We start from the raw sequence: 18,218 nt of genomic DNA on the forward strand, positions 1-18,218 counted from the left end.
AGTGAATAATTAGTTGGACTGTGTAACTTGGCCTGCGGTGTAGATGTTTGTATTTTTAGTGGGGGACTTTTAGTGGGTGGGGAGTGTTTGGGAATTTTATGTATGTGCATGTGTCTGGTCTCTGGGTGTCTGTGAATTTCGTTGTATGTGTATATACTTACAATGACAATAAATTATTATTATTATTTATTGACCCTCATCCAGTCCCTTAACGAGTCCAGGCACGAGTTCAGAATGGCGACTGCCACACCTGGATTGGCAGAGAATGAGAGGCAGAGCTGGGTGTCGTCAGCATATTGCTGAACCCTTAGCCCAAACCTCCTAACGACCTCCCCCAGCGGTACAGAGCGTGAGGCAGCATTGGGAAAACATCGAGACCTAAGCTTGGAAGCTAGAGCCCATGCTGACTGGTGCATTCTGGGAGCTGTAGTCCAAAAAGGCAAAATTTCCAACCCTGGGAAACACTGATTCCCAGATGAAGGATGAACTCAGCCAGCAGAGTTGTTTGTGTGCATGTGCATACATACACATAACCCTTGGGGAACAGATGGTGGCAGTAATACCGTGTGTGTGCTTATGTGCTCACTCTCCTGTGCAATGCCTAGCATATTTCCAGCTGCCTGCCATCTCCGTCAAAAGAACAGCTGCAAGCAAAGTTGCCCCTGGCTGTGAATATGACAGAATATTTTATGCCCTGCCATACCAGCCATCTGATGAAATCTAGGTTCCACGTTTTGAAGGTTCCTAGTCCTAAGAATCTAGACCAGGGGTCCCCAACCTATTTCACCCCACGGACCGGCAGGGAAAGTGGGGCACCCCTGTGAGTATGCACTTGCATGAACGAGTGTGCGCACATGTGCAAACAGCAGCATGGCACTCATGCAGGCGCGCATGCAAAAACGGCAACATGGTGCTTGCGCGGGCATGCATGCGCAAACAGGCTGTGCAGGGGTGAGTGCGTGCAGGGAGTGGGGCGGGAGGTCTGTCTCTGTGGCCCAGTCTGGCTCAGGCCACAGACCGTCACTGGACCACAGACCAGGGGCTGGGAACCTCTGATCTAGACTATGCTCGCAAGACTGCCTTCCAACCAAGCTGTGAGGCCAAGAAATGAGGAGCATCATCCCCATTTCCAAAAGGGTGGGAAGCCATTCTCAGCTGGCCAACCCTGTGGGGAAAAATCTGGGCAGCCTGGCAAAATTTTACATCTACCAGCACCAGGAGAATTCAAGACCTTCCAGGACCTCTCTTGAACGTATAGGTAAACAAGGGACAAATCTCAAGAATTTTTCCATAGTCCCAGAGAGAACATTAAAAAAAAAAAAACCAAATAACTAGCCATACCGGTTTTAATGGACCAGGCTTACTGGCCAAAATCCTGCCAGATGCAGCCACAGGGTGTGGCAGCATGCTCTGAATCTGGGCTCTGCTTTGATTCTTGGAATTGTCCTGATATATAGGTGATTCACGGTCTTTCTTTAGAAACGTACCAAGCAAGGTGGCAGTCCACTCACCCGTTGTGGCTTTGCTGGAAGCAAACAGACAAAATATTCATTCCCAGCCGAAGAATGAACTCAATCAGTAGAGGTACTTGTCTGGGTGTGTATACACAGAACCCGCAGTGAACAGATGGCTGCAGTAATGCCGGGGGTGAGTGGATTTATGTTTCTGTGCAATGCCTAGCGTATTTCCAGCTGCTTGCCGTCTCCACCACCAAAACAGCAGCTGCGAGTGAAGTCTGCTGCTGGCTGTTACTCTTGTGCACGGGGCTGATGGCATGTGTTATGTTTTGCAACACCAGTCACCCTATAAAATACACATTCCAAGGTTCCTAGTCCCTAGGGCTAAACCTGAAAAGAGAGGCAGTCCCCGGACTGAGCTCGGAGGGGTCAGGCACCAGTTGTCTTGTTCAAAGCGGGAGGCTCAAAAAAAAAAAAACCCATTCAGAGCTCCTCAACGGTTGTTTTCCTGGGAAGGGATGCTGGGCAGGTAGAGAGGGGGTAGACGCTTTCAAGCAATGGGCCGAAACCTTCAAGCCAGACATATAAACACAGAAGAAAAGGTGTGCAGGATTGGACCCACGCCCGATCTAGCATTCTGTTCCCACGGTGGCCTGTTGTTTGCTCAGGGGATACCCTCCAGTAGGGCATAAGACCAACAACTCATCATCATCATCATCATCATCATCATCATCATCATCATCATCATCATCATCATCATCATCTGGGAGGGACCCTATGGATCATCGAGTCCAGTCCCTGTCAAGGAGGTACAGCAGGCAATTCAACTTTCAATCTCTGACAGCTGGTATACTAGTGCATACTCAACACCTGGATACGAGACATAATATAATCACCATGATCAGCAGGCATTGATAACACTTTGTTGTTTTATTTAGTCGTTAAGTCGTATCCGACTCTTCGTGACCCCATGGACCAGAGCATGCCAGACCTTCCTGTCTTCCACTGCCTCTCAGAGTTGGGTCAAATTCATGTTGGTCGCTTCAATGGCCCTGTCCAGCCATCTCATCCTCTGTCGTCTCTTTCTCCTCTTGCCCGCACACTTTCCCAACATCAGGGTCTTTTCCAGGGAGTCTTCTCTTTTCATGAGATAGCCAAAGGATTGGAGCCCTGTCTTCTATCAATTTGTCACAACCCCTTTAAAGCTAGACAACTCAGGTAGATCATTCCAAAGTATGAGTAGGTAATGTGTTCTGTGTCGGGTGTGATGGATAAACAGAAAGAACTGTCCTTCCTATACAGTGGTGCCTCGTTAGACGATGATAATCCGTTCCACTGAAATTGCTGTTTAGTGAAATCATTGTCTAGCGAAAAGCATTTCCCTATTGGATTTCATTGAAACCTGTTTAATGCGTTCCAATGGGGAAGAATCCTCGTTGTCTAGCGAAGATCGGCCATAGGAAAGCTGCTTTGCGAACCGCCGATCAGCTGTCTAAATTGCTGTTTTGCGAAGCTTCGGTCCCAAAAACCCCTGTTTTGCAAGTGCGGAGGGAGCTGTCAAAATCGTTGTCTAGCAAAAATCGGTTTGCGAAGCAGGGACCAAACACTGTCCAGCGAAATTCCCCCATAGGAATCACTGTTTTGCGAATCACTATAGCGATGGCAAAAAATCAATGTCTAGCGAAAAAACTGTCATGCGGGGTAAGTGTCTAGCGAGGCACCACTGTATTAACTTTCTCCGCACCGTGCTCAAGAGAGTCAGGTGGTCTGAGGTATTCCCTGATGCTGATCAGCAAGGGATCAGAGGGAAATCCATCGCTGCCCGTATCATTTTTCACAAAGTCTTGGGAAGTGCTCAGTCACTCACAGGGACCAGTTTGACATTTTAATGGCTCTCCAAGGCCTTGCCCAGATCCTGTCATGAAGCTGGCACTCATGCAGCAAGCGAAGGAAGATCTAAATCTCCACAGAAAAGGTTGGGGGTGGGTGGGGTGAAAAATAAGTAGTCTAAATAATCTTTACATGAATCTTTGCAGTGCTCTCTCATCCTCAAAAGAGCCTGCATACATGCTGTTTTGCACTGCCGTAGGGCGATGGGGCAAAAAGCTTAACATCAGTTATACCAAAGAGCACCTCAAGTGACCCAATTCTCCCATATTACTCCTAATAATTCAAAATGTAACTTTCGTTTCCTCCCTTGCAACTGCAATCCTCTTTTTTGCCCTCTCTTGGATTGTGTTTACTCCCAACCTGGGCTGTCTTGCCAGCAACAGCTTACAGAGTAAATTCTCCTTGGCAGCAAAAAGCTCCGGCCGCTATACTGCTCCAATCCCACAACTGACTTCGCCTCCAAAAATCTACCGCAGGAAAGCACCCCTTTTCCAATTTCCACTGCCACAAAAACTGCGAAACAGACAAGACCACCCACAACAGGAATCACAAAATAAAATCAAGATCCAGTACATGGTAAAACACCAGGTAGGGATGATAGAATAGGTCAATGCTGGCAAGTTTCATCTTAATCCCATCTAACCAGGATTCATCTACCATCCCATGATGACCAGCGTGTATTGATACAACGGGGCCTCTGAAGACTCACTTTTCTGGATTACAGACTCCTAGTGGCCATACCCGTTGGGGGTTCTAGAATCTGTAGTCCCCCAAAAGTAATTTTTCCAAGCTTTGGATGCTCCTCCTCCTGCTATAAAGGAAAGCCACGGTCTATGCCTACCTTACTAGATGACAACCTCCCACCAGGAGACAAAATAACCCACACCTATTGCTGATATTTGTCTGCCCAGCAACTTGCAGAGACTGTCAGACTAAGTTCTTGCCTTGTCTAAACTGTCTTCGGATTGAGAGGAGCTTTCTCCGAAATGGCTACCCAAGATTCCTTTTATCTAGAGATAATCTGGAATCTTCTGCATGCCAAGTCCTCTCTATTCAACAACAGGCCTCCTTCATCTACCCTGTGACCCACGCATGCAGAGACATGAACAGACACGGGTCATTTCTGGCGCATGTTGACAGCAGGAGTCTCCTCGGCACAGAGGAAGAGACATGGAGGAGAGTAGAAAAGAAAGCAGTTAAGGCAACTGCAAGAAATTCCTGCAGACATAAAGCAAGCAGCTTCCTGTTTTGGACTATACCGGTGAGGTCATCTAGAGCACTGGTTCTTAATCTTGGGTTACTCAGGTGTTTTTGGACTGCAACTCCCAGAAGCCTTCACCACCAGTTGCGCTGGCTGGGGTTTCTGGGAGTTGTAGTTCAAAAACACCTGAGTAACAAAGGTTCAGAACCAATGATCTAGAGCAGTGGTGTCGAACTGTGGCCCTCCAGATGTTCTTGGACTTCAACTCCCAGAAGCCTTCACCACCACCTCTGCTAGCCAGGATTTCTGGGAGTTGAAGGCCAAGAACATCTGGAGGGCCACAGTTCGACACCACTGATCTAGAGAATGCTGGGAGTTGTAATCCAGAATGGTAAATTTTTCCAAGCTCTGATGCACCATCAGAGACGAACTGCTAGCAAGAAAGGTTTAGAGAAAAACTGTGCCAGCCATCTCTGAGGTCTCAGTTTAAGAATTGAGACCTAAATAAAATCCGGAAGAGCTTTAAAAAAACACAAGAAAATGTCTGGAGGAAAAATCAAAAATGAAATCCCCACTAGAGTGACAGAACCGACCATGGGTTTTTTTGTTGTTGTTTAGTCAGCATTATAATTTTGTAGGTTGAAACTGTACTCTCCTATCCCAACCTCCCCCCCCCCCAAAAAAAAAGCTTGTGAGAAATAAACTGATACGGTAGAGGAAGAATGGTAGAGGAGAATGGATAAAGTACCTTCAGAGAGCAGCTCTTCTTGAGAGTTTTAGACATCCCAGCACCCTCACGGTTTCGTGCAATGCTCTGAAGGTCGTTTCTGAAAATCAAATGAAGAGGGGAACAAGGGATTAAAAAAACGGCAGGCAATTAGCAAGTACAGCTATCATTTTATCTTTATTTTTTTAAAACGGCATGTCAAGAAAATTACGAGGGGACAAAACCAACCAAATGTATTTTTTAAAAAAAGCAACACCCGGAACACTGGCGCTTTTTATCTCCGGAGGGCGTCGGGAATGACAAAAGTGGATGGAGCGTGCAGTGAATTTCCAGAGGCGACAAGGGATGTGGGTGAGCAGACAGCAGGCACATGTGCGCGTGACGTCTGGGCATCTTCTAGCCCACCTCAGCTCAAGGCGAGAGGAACCAAACATTACCCGACATATTCTTCTTTCCAAATTGGGGGTGGGAATTTATGTTTCAAAAAAAGGAAGGTGGCTGTTTCACAGATATGTGGCAATCATCCAGGTCCCCTCTCTTGTCACTGGTCTCAAAGCACAGCAAGCAGGCGACGATAACGAATAATGTACGGCACTCTTTTCACCTTGGCTTGCTTTATTTCGTCTGCTCTCAACCACTTTCGTTTCAAACCCCATTTAAAAACTCGTGCTGATCCAGTCCCTTGAAATCGATTTAGCCAACCAGGATTCTAAGAACTTGACTTACTGTCAAAACAAAGTTATAAAATAAAGATGAAGTCCGCACACGCTTATCACATGCTAACTGAAATCCAATCGTAAGCTGCAACCTAAGTAGGCCCATTTGGATCAGTGGAGCTTACAAAGAGCCGACTCACCAAATCCCCACTGATTCAACGGGCCTGCTGTAGCTGTGACTTCCTACTGGATTTCAGCCATACGAACCTAGATATGACGGGAGAGAGGATGGATGCAACACTGAATATAAAACAAGACTGGGAATATCCAATGCTTTAACACAACTTCCCTGTTCAACCGCCAAATCTAAATTTCGAAATACTGTAGAAATACTGGTCACATTTTTGAGAAAAAGAGGCTCAGCGGAGTAATTAAGGCAAGATACATTAAAAACTGCCCATCAGATGCTTTTCTGGAGAGTCTTGGATTGCAGTAACACGGACGGCTCAGCTCACATAACCGCCAATGAGAAAAAGCACTTTGTCATTTAGCTCTTCCCCATCTTGTTTGTGCCCTCCTCGTGCCGGTTGAGCATGAAAAATCTGAGCTGGCTCCCTCTGCGTGTCTGAACGGTAATTCTGAAAGTCAGCCTGGATGATGCAGAGGGGATGAGTACGAACAAGGCTATGCAGCACCGTCCAGACATTCGAAGCGGACTTCTCCTCCTGCTCCAGAAAGACGGAATCATATCCTTAACTGTGTTAGGCATCCTTTCTAACTTTAAAGACATCCATGTCCATTATCAGCTATGGGAAGGGAGAAACTGTTGCAACAGAAGTCAAATTACACCACAGTCCCTGAATTAAGGGGTGTACAACCAGTATAAAAGGCACATTCTGGAAACAGAAGTGGGTAGGAAATACGGTGAAGAACACCTCTTACGTTGTCTCTGTTGCTCTTTTCCGGGACGCTTTGGGAAGCCAAGCAGATCCCAGTGGAAATGAAAGCAGAAGAAATGGCTTAAGAAATAAATTAATAACTAGTCCCCCTTCAGTTTAATCCAGTTACCATTTCTAGACTCCTCAAACCAGCATGGGTCATAATCTCCGTTTCATCAAGCACTGTGTTAATCCCTCCCCCCTTCTTCTCCGCCCGGTTTTAACTTCAATTCTGATCTCCGTTCAGTCCGTTGGATTCTGAGAGCTGGAAGAAGATACAGCAGACAAGCCGTCAAGAAGGGTGCTGTGATTCTGGAGCAGCCACTGAAAGAGAAAGCCTCTCTTCTCTGCACACTTTTCTTGGCATCTCTTAGCCTTACGCATAGGAGGTGATGCTCGAGAGAGCCCAGGCATTCGCTGTCATTTCTGAAGAGTGCAGTAAAACATCATTCATGCCGGCACCTTTTCTGTGTTAAAAGCTCCTCCTATTTTGTGCTGAAGGAGCTGAATTCTGCAACCTGTATCGTTTGTATGCTGGCTGGACAGCTTGCAAAGCCAGAGGTTGGCAGTTCAGTTCCCCACTGTGCTTTCCAGAAAAGCCAGCCTGCGTGGGCTTGGGCCAGCTGCACTGTATCAAGAATGCCCTTCCTGCACAAAGGAGTAAATGGGAAACCCCTTCTGACTGCTCCCTGTCTAGGACAACTTGAAAAAGTCAGCAATATGTCAGAAATATTGACTTGATGGCTGTGGAGTCAGAGGTTGGGAGTAAATCCCTGGCCAGGTCTGGACTCAAGGATCCATAGGGTCCTTTCCAGCTCTGCAGTTCAAAGATGACGATGATGTTGCTTATAGAAATGTAGAAATTTGTTTGGATATTTTTATCCTTCTGTTTCATTTTGGACTGTCTCATCATAGGGTATGGGTTTGCCAGAATGACGAACAAGTGAAATCCTAGAACAAATCAAGTCTGAACTATCTCTGGAGACAAAAATGTTGATACTAAGGCAGTTCCTACTTTTGGCACATCATGAGAAAGCTGGATTCTCTGGAAAAGACAATCATGCTAGGAAAAGCTGAAGGCAGCAGGAAAAGAGGAAGACCAAATATGAGATAGAGTGACTCCCTAAAGGAAGCCACAGGCTTGTGAGTTTACAAGAGCTGATAAAGGATATTTTGGACATCTTTCATTCATAGGGCGGCCATAAGTTAGAGGTGACTTGATGGCACTTAACCACATCTTTCTGTATCTAGATATACCATCTGTCTTTGAAATTTTAGGGAGAAACTGCCTTTAAGAAAAAAAGGGAGAGAGACTCTCAGAAACTGAATTCTGTATTCCACACGTTGCTCTTTCTTCTTCCCTGTATGGAACTACAGAACACATCGGGGGCCCCCTGCAAAGGTTTACAGTCCTCACCATTCAGGTGTCTGGGCTTTGAGGATATATACTCATTAAACAGCTGGCAGGGTCAGTCCTCTACACAGCAAGAGGAGAAGGGGACAACAGAGGATGGGATGGCTGGAGAGTGTCATCGACACGACCAACATGAATTTGACCCAGCTCCGGGAGGCAGTGGAAGACAGGAGGGCCTGGCGTGCTCTGGTCCATGGGGTCACGAAGAGTCGGACATGACTAAATTACTAAACAACAATTGGAGTCTCGGATACACCGTTTTGTGGACCTAGGAACAGAGCTATTTAAGCCTGCGTGGAAAATTAGTTTCAGAGCCTTCAAGATAAAAGATTATTTCAGAGCCTCCGTGGGGCAAATCACTTTGAAGAAGGGAAGGCGGCCCAGCCCGAAGCACCCCGAAGCAGTGTCCAGTTTGCTGGGTTTTTTTTTTCAACCAGCTCCCAAAGAGAACAAGCTCTCTCTGTTTCCCTGTCTGGTTGCATAAGCAACACTATCACACACCAGTGCAGGAAGGCAGCAGTGTGTCAGATAACTGTGTAAAGATGCCACTGGTCTTTGAATCTTAAATCCGCTTGGAAGGGATTTTTTTTCCCCTCAAGGTCGTTTATGATGAGACTGTAATTTAAACGGAGGAGGACCACATCTTTCTTCAAGCCGCTGGCCTTTGACTACAGCATCCCTTTGCCCTCCACAGCAGTGACCGCTAGGGAAAAAAATGACAGCAGTTGTCAATTTGGAAGAGACCAGATCAAGGAACGCCAGTTTTATAGCTTACCAAAGTTTTAATGAAGCATTAACCAGGGTGGATTTGATTTAAATCACAATGTAATTTTTTAAAATCATCTTTTAAAATTTAAATCGTGATTTCAATCCATTTGATTTTTTTTCTTTTATCGCTGATTTTTTTTTATCGGCCCTGATATTAACTATACTCAGGACGCCTGCGCTGAGACATGCAGAGCAAGGAGTTATTTTAAAAGAGAGGGAAAGAATGTGTGTAAGTGTTTACGTCGGTTTAATGGGAGGGAACAGGTTTTTAATCCTGTTCTTTTTTTAATATTGTGAGCCGTCTTGGGTCCCCTTATTGGGAGAAAGGTGGCCTATAAATAAAAGCAACAAGCAAAAAAAAAATCATGTTCACCAAAAGAGAAAAAGGAGTGAGAGAAATCTGTCTTTGGTGAATTCCCTCACCCACCTTCTGCCATCGGCAATTCATCCCACAGAGGTAAGGAAGGACTAACCCACCCATCCTCCCCAGCTTTGCTAAAATATCTGCAAAAATACACTCCCCCGGTTGGGCAGGTTGCCATTTAGCTTAGAACAGTAACTTTTTTCAATTATACTTCTGAAGTGAGCATGTACAGCCACCGCTAGCGGGCTCTGGGATCAAATTAGGGTGACCCCATGAATTAGAGACCTCCAGAAACTTTTCCTCATTCACAGACCTATTCAGAGCTTGCAAACGAATGGCTGTGACTTCCTTAATGAAGCCAACCGTTCAATCCTGTTGAGCCCTCCTCTTTGCCTACTGCCTCCCACTCTTCCTTGGTGTCTCGGCTTGGTCTTATTATGGCACAGGAGATGAGCTTCTCCCACCTCTGCTCAAGCAACCCTCTCCCCACCTGGCTTCTAACTAGAGTACAGACTAGATGCAGAAGGTGCGGCTCATAAAACCCATTCCCACTGAGCTATCTTCTCCCCCTCTTGTACTGCTTCCCATGGTCCAAGTTCTGAAAATGCACGGCGGTGCTTGCAATACTGGGAATGCTTTTTGCTTGCTTCATTCGGGGCCAGTACAGAGACACGAGAGAAATTTAGAATCATGATCGCCCAAACTGCTTAACCCACATCTGCCTGGTTTTGGATTCTCAAAAAGATGAATGCTGAATCTTATTCTGCCACTGCACCTTCTCCTTCTTGAAGGCAACAACTCCAGAAAAACAAAACAAAACAAAACCCAATAGCAGCCCAATGTTTCAATGATCTCGGTGGGATCTTCCCCCTCGTAGAGGCCAAGAGCTCTGATTTATGAGATCTGGCTACAAGGGGAAGCATTATCATCCCTCGGATAGAACCAACCCGGCAGCTTGTCTGCAGAGAACACCTTGCAAGGTGTTTGAAGGCTGTATTCACCGTGTCCGTGGAAAATATGATAAACACCCAAGCAGCTTTAAGGCACGAAGGATGTAAACTTAAATTAAGGATTTGCAAGAGATTTCCAACAAGAGACGTTTGCAGCACGGCGGGCTGATCAGGACCTTGCAAAATCCCTCATTTTCTTTTACATTAACGTAGAAGCTTGGGGTGTGGGGGGGAAATGGAACCATCTCTCTTGGGATACCTTGAGAGCATCCTGTGTTACCGAGACGGGCTCGCCTCCGAGTCATGAGGTGATCGGAACCTTTAGGGTTTTGGTTCAGGACTTACGACGCTCGCTGGGTGGCTTTGGGCAAAACCCAGGCGCTCTCCCTGACCTTCCTCACAGGATAAAGGAGCAAGGAACAGAGCTGTGGATAGTGCCTCGAACTCACCAAAGGACACACACACAGAGAGAGAGCATATAAAGGTACTAAAAGCAATAAGAACAATGTCCCCCAAGACAAGGAGTTGTTCATTGAAAGGCAGCTGAGCTCCCAAAAAGAATGCAGAAATATCACTTTTTTGCACAGCTCTCGGAATGACTGAGCTCCTCCGGCCCAGCAAATGGGCAGTTCTGGAAGTTTTAATCCGTAAAAGCATTATTTTCAAGTTCCAGCTTTGATGCAGCCCCAGCAGGCTCACCAGCAGGTTTGGGGGTGCAGTCCGTTGACTTCCAATGAACCCTCCAAACTAACCCAGCCCGTATTAAAACAGTAGGCTTGATTTATCCATCTGAGGAAGTAGATTATATTAATTCATAAAGCTCATATTAAATTAAATCTGTTAAGCCTTAAAGGTGCCACAAGAATCTCTGCTGTTTCCCTGGAATAGAAAAAAACATGAGTAATTCCGTTCCAAACATGACTGTCATGACCAGTGCGCACCACTTTTGAGTACGAATGTGGCATGAAATAAGACTTTTGTTCCTTTTGAACTGCTAGCCAGTTCAAACAAAACTCCCTGGGACATGATTTCTGCCCTAGACTGCACACACACAGTTTGGGCTATTACTGGTTTTCTGGTGACCAATAATGACCCTGATGTTGGGAAAGTGTGAGGGCAAGAGGAGAAGGGGACGACAGAGGATGAGATGGTTGGACAGTGTCATCAAAGCGACCAACATGAATTTGATCCAACTCCGGCTGGCAGTGGAAGACAGGAGGGCCTGGCGTGCTCTGGTCCATGGGGTCACAAAGAGTCAGACACGACTAAACAACTAAACAGCAACAAAATACTGTATGTCTTTGGAGGCAACTGGCCAGACTTGAGTTTGAGTCTATTTTAAAAGGCTTACTCACAAAGAAACAAAGTAAGTGGGGTTTTTTAACCATTCCTGCATCAGCCCATTATCATGGGACAGAATTTCATGTGCTTTTTTTTTCCTTATGTGAACCCCCAAGTACTAAAGGGTAATGCTTAGAAATCTGCTCTTATGGGTTCTGAAAACACTTAAATTGTTCAAACGGCTTGCTTTCTCTTTTGAGCTGGTCTGCAAATACTTTGCCCTAAAAACACGGAAGTGTTTTCCAAACTTGGTAAGTTACTGGGAAGATGAAAAGTTTGGTTGTATTGGGTGGGAACTGCTGGGTGGCTGATGGAGCGGAGGGGGGGAGAGGATGAGGAACAAGAGAAGTCAATGGATTAGGATTCGTTTGCTGTGAGAGTCTCTTCTTTTTTTTTTCACCTTAGTTCTGTGGGGCAGGGATGTGCCTGCCGCACTTAGGAATAATTGATGGACCCTGCCTATTTTCACAATAGATGCCCGGTCAAAACAGCTTAGGGGCTTTAGACTGCTCAGTATTAATTTTAGATTAGCCTAATGTAATGCACTCATGGAACTACACATATCATGCTTTTTAGATAGGTCATGGTATGGTAAAATATTCCTGGTTTTCAAGCAGGATTGTACCTTTTTGCGGGGGGGAGGGGGGGAGAGAACCCCAACTCCCAAGAACTGCTGAGGAAATATTTTGGGAATTCTAGCTCACAGAAGGATATCCATCCCAATTTCACTCACCTGGACCAAGACTTATACTTTCTAGTTGCAAAAGAGACTGTCCTGCTGCTTCCTAAGGGGCGTAGGTCTTTGTGGGAGGTGTAGTTCTTTGGGAGGCGCCTTCTGTTGAGTCTAATGGGCAGCGAAACTACATTTTGGTAGTAGGTTAGTGAAATGTAGGTGTCTGTCTGATCACTCCCAGAATTCTGCCCAGGGAATTTTTATTTATTTTTATCATTGGGGGTAGAGATTGAGTTAAAGCAAGCAAACAGACAGACAGCACATCCATGACTAGAGACGGCGGAGGGAACTGAATCTGGACTGTCCCATTAAAAGGAACTGCAAAAGCTGTTTTTTTCCCATGATTTGCTCCTTGTTGAGAGAAACTCTAGGTTGGTAGAGATCAAGACAAGGTCAAAAGGAGTGTTGGCAAGACCTCCATAATCATGCAATGTTTCAACAAGCCGCTATGTTGGCAGGTGGCTGGATTTCTTTCTTTTTTTAGCAATGTAAAGCAAAAAGGTGGCTTTAAAAAAATTAAGAATAGGATGCCCTAGAATAAAACCCACCTAAAGCTCAGTGACCTGTATTCCCGGCCAAAATAAAGAGAGACCAGAGAATTTGAAACCAAGCTTTTTTAAGGGCTCATGTTACTGTGCAAACAATGATTAAAACAGCCAGTCAGGCACAACAGATATTGTCTGTTCCCCTCCAGGGGTTGCAAAATACAATATTTCTCACGCCTCGGAAAGAGGCAGGCAGGATGAGATAACATCCAGATTGGTCCTAAGATTCCTACACAGCCCCTCACCTCGCCCCAAATTCAATTTCCTCTCCAAAGAGGAATCGTTTTATAAGATGTTTGCTATGGTGCACATTCACCAGGAACAAGGTATTGGAGTAGTAAGGAAAACACCAGTGGTTAATGATCTACTAGCTATAATCCGAGCCTCCTTGTTTGCTTCCCCTTATTCCATTTTGCCGACATGATTCAAACATCCTCCGACACAATGAAAACAAAGACTGGGCAAATAAAACAGGAAAGTTACAGTTGGTATAAAAGGGGAAAGTCTTTCTCCCTGCGCATCTCCCAACGTACAAAGTACACCAACTGGTCTTGAGCTAGTGTTGAGCTTTCTTCGGAAGGAGATTATAAAATTGCTAGTTTCTAAGCAGGATGGGAGGCACATTTATTCTGACCCCGGGGTGGAAACAACAAATCTAGCAAGGTTAATAGCCTGAGTTTGCTGGAAGCTGCATGCAAGTTATTACAGTACCAGTAGGTGTGGTGGAATGATTTTCTTTCTTTCTTTCTTTCTTTGGTAAGGGAATCTGGCTTTGAAGTCTGCTTAGACATGCAGAATACAATTAAAGATTGCTCTGCACACCCTGGGCGCAGGACGACAGATGACCCGAAGCCTTTTATTATGAAATGGCCTCCCTCTGCTTTGGTCGAAACACAGTCACATCTGCCTCCCAAAGTTTTCACCCATGGTGTCTTTGCAAGGGAAGGACAGCAGGAAACACAGCAAAGGAACCTTCCCGGCATACTCATAACCCCTGGGATCCTGGCAGGAGGTATCTTATTAAAAATCACAGTCATAAAGATGTCAAATAAAAAAGCCCTCTCGGAACTTGGGGAAGTCCTCATCAACCCATTAGTGGTTTCCTCTGTTGGAAAGTGAATACTTCTTGGCCCTGAAGTGACTGTTCTAGAACAGAGTTGGAATGATCGCTCTGTCACTCCCTCTCCCTTTTCAAAGACATATACAGTGCTGCCTCGCTAGACGATGATAATCTGTTCCACTGAAATCGCTGTTTAGCGAAATCATTGTCTAGCAAAAAGCATTTCCCCATTGGAATGCATTGAAACCTGTTTAATGCATTTCAAAGGGGAAGAATCATCATCTAGTGAGGATCGGCCATAGGAAAGCTGCTTTGCGAACCGCCGATCAGCCGTTTAAATCGATGTCTTGCGAAGCTTAGGTCCTGAAAACACCCGTTTTGCGAGCACAGAGGGAGCTGTCAAAATCGTTGTCTAGCGAAAATTGGTTTGCAAAGCAGGGACCAAACATTGTCCAGCGAAATTCCCCCATAGGAATCACTGGTTTGTGGATCTCTATAGCGATCGCAAAAAGTCAATGTCTAGCGAACAAACTGTCATGCGGGTTAACTGTCTAGCGAGGCACCACTGTATACAAGATGTCTTAAGAGCAAACTTTTCTCTCTACCATGGTCTGCTGTCTGATCTCATCCCTCTCTTCAAGAAATCACCCAAACCCTAAATTTGCCTCTGCTACACATAAAATAAAGGAGGGACAGTGTCCTGTGATATACTACGGACTCCAAGATTTATTTAATATTACCTTTCCTGGATCATAAACCACTTCTTTATAATTAGAGAACAGTATTCAAGACCCAGGTCTCTATGCGGACTGACCATTATTAGGAGAGTTAACAGCCTAGCAAACTTATGTATCTGTTAACCGTCTTACTGAGTGCCAAGGTGTTTATGCCAACCAGCTATTACCGAAGTTCATGATTTGTGTTAATAATACCACTAATCATTTTCTGTATCCCATTTCACTCCAATCTCAACTCCATAATGATACCCGCTATACATACGCACCTGTGGACTGAATTCTGTACCGTATGCATATGAAAAAGTGAATGGCAATCCTTGTGGTGCAGGGGTTAAACTTGAGTACCGCAGCCAAAACTCTGCTCATCACCTGAATTCAAACCCAGGTAGCCAGCTGGAAATTCACTCAAGACTTCCATCCCTCTGAATAGAGACATAATTTTTTTTTTTACTTCTCAAAAAACAACGGGGAAAAAGTTTCTCTTCTGGAAAAAAAATGGATTTTTGGGGGGGAAATTTGACATCTCTACTTCTGAGGTCATTAATTGAGTACCCAGCTTGTGCAGGATGAGGGGGAGCAATGTGTAGTCTGCATAATTAAATTGTAAACTACCTAGAAAGTGCTTCAAGCACTATGGGACAGTATACAGTGGTGCCTCGCATAGCGATTGCTGTTTAGCAACGAAATCGCTTTGCGATGTTCCCTATGGGGTATTTTCGCTTTGCGATGACCGATGATCACAAAGCGACCATTTTTGGCCAGCTGATCGGTGGTTTCAAAATGGCCGCCGGGGGAAAAAACATGGTGCCTGCTGATTCCTCGCTTAAGAGGCACCAGAAATGGCCACGCTATGGAGGATCTTCGCTGAACGGTGAGTTCTAAGCCCAAAGGAACGTATTAATCGCGTTTTAATGCGTTTCTATGGGCTTTTTAATTTCGCGTTGCGACGTTTTCGTTCTGCAGCGATTTTTGCGGAACGAATTAACGTCGCAATGCGAGGCACCACTGTATAAGCAGCACACTTTAATCTATGAAAGCTCCTGTGGTCCTTTTCCATCAAACCATGGATCACCAAATGATTTTAAATCATGATTTAAATGTAATAAGCCATTTTTTATTTAAATAGTGATTTAAATGTTTGACTTAAATCAAATCCACCCTGCCAGAAGCCTCTCTATGCATCACAAAATGTCATTATTTAAACTTAAGTATATGCACCAGACATATACGTGACAACTTGACATGCTTCTCCTGTCCGCATCTGATTCTCTCACATTAATGCTAATTACATAAACAGCATCAAGGGCAGAACTTGCCAGTAGAAAAACTATTACTGTGCCTGATTTGCATGTTATGCACATCAGGCTGCCAACATCTAGAGCATTAGACTATGGCCAGTTGCATTGCGAAAGGTCTTATTAGGGTTTTCTTCTCACCCTTCCAGATGTGCTGCTGATGAATCGCAGAGCCAACAGCAGAGCTCAAGAAGACTATATGGGCTTTGGATGTGCCATTCGGATTTTCTGGACTGCCAGTCCCACAATTCCACTAAAATTCCCGAAGGCATAATTCTGGGAGTTTCAGCTTACATCCCAATACTTACAGACACCTACTGTATATATTTTGCTCACCTTGAATCATGGCCTAATCCTCAGAAGCTGGATGGTAGTGGAGCCACCCGGTCCAGGAAGCACTGTGGCAGGAATACCCATCCGATCACCTTCCAGCGCCTGAAGGTGAGCCCTTGACTGTGCGCAGCCCTGATCCTGCTGGCAGTGATCCAGAGGGATTTTTTTTTTAAAGTGCCTCTTCCATCCATATCTTAAGGTTCTCAAAGACTTCCCCAGGGCAAAAAGGAAGCCTTGGAATCTGAAAGGAAGCTTTCGGTTATTTTAAATTACAGTGGTGCCCCGCATAACAAGCGCTTTGTTTAACGAGGAATCCGCATAGCAATGAGGTTTCTACAATCGCAAAAGCGATCGCATTGCGATGTTTTAAATGGTAAAACATTGCTTTGCGATGATCGGCAAGCGTTTTGCTTACCAATTTTCGCATAGCGATGTTTTTAAAACAGCTGATCGGCGGTTCCAAAATGGCCACCGGGTAAATAAAATGGCCACCCACTGTGTTTTTGCCCGGATTCCTCGCTTACCGGGCAGCGAAAATGGCGGCCGCATGGATGATTTTTGCAGAACTGTGAGTTTTTTGCCCATAGGAACGCATTAAATGTGTTTTAGTGCATTCCTAATGGCTTCTTTGTTCCACACAGCGACAAATCCGTATAGTAACGATTTTTTCGGAACGGATTATTGTCGCTATGCAGGGCACTACTGTAAATACTCCTGGCACCCAGTCTGGGCTATGCCAACACAAAGTCACGCGCCAAGATTTTACCCAGCATGTCCATTAAACCAGTGCCTTCATGTCTAAGACCAAAATCCAACAGGAAAAAAAAGGCACACCCTAAAAACAATTATGCAGTGTTTCTTCCTTGTCCTGGGAGCAGTTCGTCACTTAATTAGTCACACCGATGTGCAACTGGCTATATGCAAAGGAGATGCTTCTACAGCAGGTGGTTTCCAAGCTCAGTCCCCAGATGTTCCTGGACCACAACTGCCCGAAACCTTGGCCAGTACAGCAAGTGTCAAAGGCTTCTGGGAGAACATCTAGGGACCGAAGCTTGCTTTAATTCCCTCGGAAAACTGCCTTTATGCAGTTTATAAAAGCAAACAGGATTATGGCCTAGATATTTTCCCCTTGTCCTCCCACCACACGTATGTTCCTGCGTCGAACGAAACTGCTGATACAAGCAGGCAATAGCTATGACAGAACCAGGACAAGGTTTATTTGAAATTCATTAAATACATCTAAGAGGGGAAAAAAACAAGGTGCCATTGAGAAAACAATATTGCTCCCGCTCCACTAGGCTTTTAGATCAACCAATATTTATTCTCATGTTGCCACCACCTCTGGAATGCAGAAACCCTCTCCCCATATTCAGTTGGTACATTGCTACTGGCATGCCTCAAGTTAACATACTGCGTGGGCACCTGAAGGTCTAATGCGCATGCCCATGCCTTCCTGCACTGAGCAAGGCTTGGACTCAATGACCTTACAGACCCCATTCCAACCCCATTATTCTATGATTTATCCGACAGACGTAAGCACATGAAAGAAGACATCAAATAATGTGTTGTATGGGCATTGGATGTGGTGGCGCTGTGGGCTAAACCGAAGAAGCCTGTGCTGCAGGGTCAGAAGACCAAGCAGTCATAAGATCGAATCCACGCAACGGAGTGAGCGCCCGTCGCTTGTCCCAGCTCCCGCCAACCTAGCGGTTCGAAAGCATGCAAATGCAAGTAGATAAATAGGTACCATCTCGGTGGGAAGGTAAACAGCGTTCCATGTCTAAATCACACTGGCCATGTGACCACGGA

General features: G+C 45.3%; 1 protein-coding gene across 1 annotated transcript in view; it reads right to left on the minus strand.

Moving 5' to 3' along the window:
- Positions 1–18,218, minus strand: part of FBXO34 (F-box protein 34) — a 74,396-nt gene that overhangs the window by 33,189 nt on the left and 22,989 nt on the right. Inside the window, exon 2 of the mRNA XM_072986855.2 lies at positions 5,297–5,375. The gene's annotated coding sequence lies outside the window, so the exon portion shown is untranslated. The remainder of the gene's footprint in view (positions 1–5,296; positions 5,376–18,218) is intronic.

This window comes from Pogona vitticeps, chromosome 1 (genome assembly GCF_051106095.1).
Source record: "Pogona vitticeps strain Pit_001003342236 chromosome 1, PviZW2.1, whole genome shotgun sequence".
Taxonomy (NCBI): Eukaryota; Metazoa; Chordata; class Lepidosauria; order Squamata; family Agamidae; genus Pogona; species Pogona vitticeps.